Raw genomic sequence first — 5,409 nt, forward strand, 5'->3', positions numbered from 1 at the left:
CAATGATAAGTGCCAAAAGGACACTGATGCTAAAAGGACACTGATGCCAAAAGGACATTGATGCCAAAAGGACACTGATGCCAAAAGGACACTAATGCCAAAAGGCCAATGATAACTGGGGTTATGTTTGTAACCTATAAGTGCCAAAAGGACACTGATGCCAAAAGGACACTAATGCCAAAAGGACAATGATAAGTGCCAAAAGGACACTGATGCTAAAAGGACACTAATGCCAAAAGGACAATGATAAGTGCCAAAAGGACACTGATGCTAAAAGGACACTAATGCCAAAAGGACAATGATAAGTGCCAAAAGGACACTGATGCTAAAAGGACACTGATGCCAAAAGGACATTGATGCCAAAAGGACACTGATGCCAAAAGGACACTAATGCCAAAAGGCCAATGATAACTGGGGTTATGTTTGTAACCTATAAGTGCCAAAAGGACACTGATGCCAAAAGGACACTAATGCCAAAAGGACAATGATAAGTGCCAAAAGGACACTGATGCTAAAAGGACACTAATGCCAAAAGGACAATGATAAGTGCCAAAAGGACACTGATGCTAAAAGGACACTAATGCCAAAAGGACAATGATAAGTGCCAAAAGGACACTGATGCTAAAAGGACACTAATGCCAAAAGGACAATGATAAGTGCCAAAAGGACACTGATGCTAAAAGGACACTAATGCCAAAAGGACAATGATAAGTGCCAAAAGGACACTGATGCTAAAAGGACACTAATGCCAAAAGGACAATGATAAGTGCCAAAAGGACACTGATGCTAAAAGGACACTAATGCCAAAAGGACAATGATAAGTGCCAAAAGGACACTGATGCTAAAAGGACACTAATGCCAAAAGGACAATGATAAGTGCCAAAAGGACACTGATGCTAAAAGGACACTAATGCCAAAAGGACAATGATAAGTGCCAAAAGGACACTGATGCTAAAAGGACACTAATGCCAAAAGGACAATGATAAGTGCCAAAAGGACACTGATGCTAAAAGGACACTAATGCCAAAAGGACAATGATAAGTGCCAAAAGGACACTGATGCTAAAAGGACACTAATGCCAAAAGGACAATGATAAGTGCCAAAAAGACACTGATGCTAAAAGGACACTGATGCCAAAAGGACATTGATGCCAAAAGGACACTGATGCCAAAAGGACACTAATGCCAAAAGGACAATGATAAGTGCCAAAAGGACACTGATGCTAAAAGGACACTAATGCCAAAAGGACAATGATAAGTGCCAAAAGGACACTGATGCTAAAAGGACACTGATGCCAAAAGGACATTGATGCCAAAAGGACACTGATGCCAAAAGGACACTAATGCCAAAAGGACAATGATAAGTGCCAAAAGGACACTGATGCTAAAAGGACACTAATGCCAAAAGGACAATGATAAGTGCCAAAAGGACACTGATGCTAAAAGGACACTAATGCCAAAAGGACAATGATAAGTGCCAAAAGGACACTGATGCTAAAAGGACACTAATGCCAAAAGGACAATGATAAGTGCCAAAAGGACACTGATGCTAAAAGGACACTAATGCCAAAAGGACAATGATAAGTGCCAAAAGGACACTGATGCTAAAAGGACACTAATGCCAAAAGGACAATGATAAGTGCCAAAAGGACACTGATGCTAAAAGGACACTGATGCCAAAAGGACATTGATGCCAAAAGGACACTGATGCTAAAAGGACACTAATGCCAAAAGGACAATGATAAGTGCCAAAAGGACACTGATGCTAAAAGGACACTAATGCCAAAAGGACAATGATAAGTGCCAAAAGGACACTGATGCTAAAAGGACACTGATGCCAAAAGGACATTGATGCCAAAAGGACACTGATGCCAAAAGGACACTAATGCCAAAAGGACAATGATAAGTGCCAAAAGGACACTGATGCTAAAAGGACACTAATGCCAAAAGGACAATGATAAGTGCCAAAAGGACACTGATGCTAAAAGGACACTGATGCCAAAAGGACATTGATGCCAAAAGGACACTGATGCCAAAAGGACACTAATGCCAAAAGGCCAATGATAACTGGGGTTATGTTTGTAACCTATAAGTGCCAAAAGGACACTGATGCCAAAAGGACACTAATGCCAAAAGGACAATGATAAGTGCCAAAAGGACACTGATGCTAAAAGGACACTAATGCCAAAAGGACAATGATAAGTGCCAAAAGGACACTGATGCTAAAAGGACACTGATGCCAAAAGGACATTGATGCCAAAAGGACACTGATGCCAAAAGGACACTAATGCCAAAAGGACAATGATAAGTGCCAAAAGGACACTGATGCCAAAAGGACACTAATGCCAAAAGGACAATGATAAGTGCCAAAAGGACACTGATGCTAAAAGGACACTAATGCCAAAAGGACAATGATAAGTGCCAAAAGGACACTGATGCTAAAAGGACACTAATGCCAAAAGGACAATGATAAGTGCCAAAAGGACACTGATGCTAAAAGGACACTAATGCCAAAAGGACAATGATAAGTGCCAAAAGGACACTGATGCTAAAAGGACACTAATGCCAAAAGGACAATGATAAGTGCCAAAAGGACACTGATGCTAAAAGGACACTAATGCCAAAAGGACAATGATAAGTGCCAAAAGGACACTGATGCTAAAAGGACACTAATGCCAAAAGGACAATGATAAGTGCCAAAAGGACACTGATGCTAAAAGGACACTAATGCCAAAAGGACAATGATAAGTGCCAAAAGGACACTGATGCTAAAAGGACACTAATGCCAAAAGGACAATGATAAGTGCCAAAAGGACACTGATGCTAAAAGGACACTAATGCCAAAAGGACAATGATAAGTGCCAAAAGGACACTGATGCTAAAAGGACACTAATGCCAAAAGGACAATGATAAGTGCCAAAAGGACACTGATGCTAAAAGGACACTGATGCCAAAAGGACATTGATGCCAAAAGGACACTGATGCCAAAAGGACACTAATGCCAAAAGGACAATGATAAGTGCCAAAAGGACACTGATGCTAAAAGGACACTAATGCCAAAAGAACAATGATAAGTGCCAAAAGGACACTGATGCTAAAAGGACACTGATGCCAAAAGGACATTGATGCCAAAAGGACACTGATGCCAAAAGGACACTAATGCCAAAAGGACAATGATAAGTGCCAAAAGGACACTGATGCTAAAAGGACACTAATGCCAAAAGGACAATGATAAGTGCCAAAAGGACACTGATGCTAAAAGGACACTGATGCCAAAGGGACATTGATGCCAAAAGGACACTGATGCCAAAAGGACACTAATGCCAAAAGGCCAATGATAACTGTGGTTATGTTTGTAACCTATAAGTGCCAAAAGGACACTGATGCCAAAAGGACACTAATGCCAAAAGGACAATGATAAGTGCCAAAAGGACACTTATGCTAAAAGGACACTAATGCCAAAAGGACAATGATAAGTGCCAAAAGGACACTGATGCTAAAAGGACACTAATGCCAAAAGGACAATGATAAGTGCCAAAAGGACACTGATGCTAAAAGGACACTAATGCCAAAAGGACAATGATAAGTGCCAAAAGGACACTGATGCTAAAAGGACACTGATGCCAAAAGGACATTGATGCCAAAAGGACACTGATGCCAAAAGGACACTAATGCCAAAAGGACAATGATAAGTGCCAAAAGGACACTGATGCCAAAAGGACACTAATGCCAAAAGGACAATGATAAGTGCCAAAAGGACACTGATGCTAAAAGGACACTAATGCCAAAAGGACAATGATAAGTGCCAAAAGGACACTGATGCTAAAAGGACACTAATGCCAAAAGGACAATGATAAGTGCCAAAAGGACACTGATGCTAAAAGGACACTAATGCCAAAAGGACAATGATAAGTGCCAAAAGGACACTGATGCTAAAAGGACACTAATGCCAAAAGGACAATGATAAGTGCCAAAAGGACACTGATGCTAAAAGGACACTAATGCCAAAAGGACAATGATAAGTGCCAAAAGGACACTGATGCTAAAAGGACACTAATGCCAAAAGGACAATGATAAGTGCCAAAAGGACACTGATGCTAAAAGGACACTAATGCCAAAAGGACAATGATAAGTGCCAAAAGGACACTGATGCTAAAAGGACACTAATGCCAAAAGGACAATGATAAGTGCCAAAAGGACACTGATGCTAAAAGGACACTGATGCCAAAAGGACATTGATGCCAAAAGGACACTGATGCTAAAAGGACACTAATGCCAAAAGGACAATGATAAGTGCCAAAAGGACACTGATGCTAAAAGGACACTAATGCCAAAAGGACAATGATAAGTGCCAAAAGGACACTGATGCTAAAAGGACACTGATGCCAAAAGGACATTGATGCCAAAAGGACACTGATGCCAAAAGGACACTAATGCCAAAAGGCCAATGATAACTGGGGTTATGTTTGTAACCTATAAGTGCCAAAAGGACACTGATGCCAAAAGGACACTAATGCCAAAAGGACAATGATAAGTGCCAAAAGGACACTGATGCTAAAAGGACACTAATGCCAAAAGGACAATGATAAGTGCCAAAAGGACACTGATGCTAAAAGGACACTAATGCCAAAAGGACAATGATAAGTGCCAAAAGGACACTGATGCTAAAAGGACACTAATGCCAAAAGGACAATGATAAGTGCCAAAAGGACACTGATGCTAAAAGGACACTGATGCCAAAAGGACATTGATGCCAAAAGGACACTGATGCCAAAAGGACACTAATGCCAAAAGGACAATGATAAGTGCCAAAAGGACACTGATGCTAAAAGGACACTAATGCCAAAAGGACAAAGATAAGTGCCAAAAGGACACTGATGCTAAAAGGACACTGATGCCAAAAGGACATTGATGCCAAAAGGACACTGATGCCAAAAGGACACTAATGCCAAAAGGCCAATGATAACTGTGGTTATGTTTGTAACCTATAAGTGCCAAAAGGACACTGATGCAAAAAGGACACTAATGCCAAAAGGACAATGATAAGTGCCAAAAGGACACTGATGCTAAAAGGACACTAATGCCAAAAGGACAATGATAAGTGCCAAAAGGACACTGATGCTAAAAGGACACTAATGCCAAAAGGACAATGATAAGTGCCAAAAGGACACTGATGCTAAAAGGACACTAATGCCAAAAGGACAATGATAAGTGCCAAAAGGACACTGATGCTAAAAGGACACTGATGCCAAAAGGACATTGATGCCAAAAGGACACTGATGCCAAAAGGACACTAATGCCAAAAGGACAATGATAAGTGCCAAAAGGACACTGATGCCAAAAGGACACTAATGCCAAAAGGACAATGATAAGTGCCAAAAGGACACTGATGCTAAAAGGACACTAATGC

This window comes from Gymnoscopelus braueri (genome assembly GCF_963280865.1).
Source record: "Gymnoscopelus braueri genome assembly, contig: SCAFFOLD_71, whole genome shotgun sequence".
Lineage (NCBI taxonomy): Eukaryota > Metazoa > Chordata > Actinopteri > Myctophiformes > Myctophidae > Gymnoscopelus > Gymnoscopelus braueri.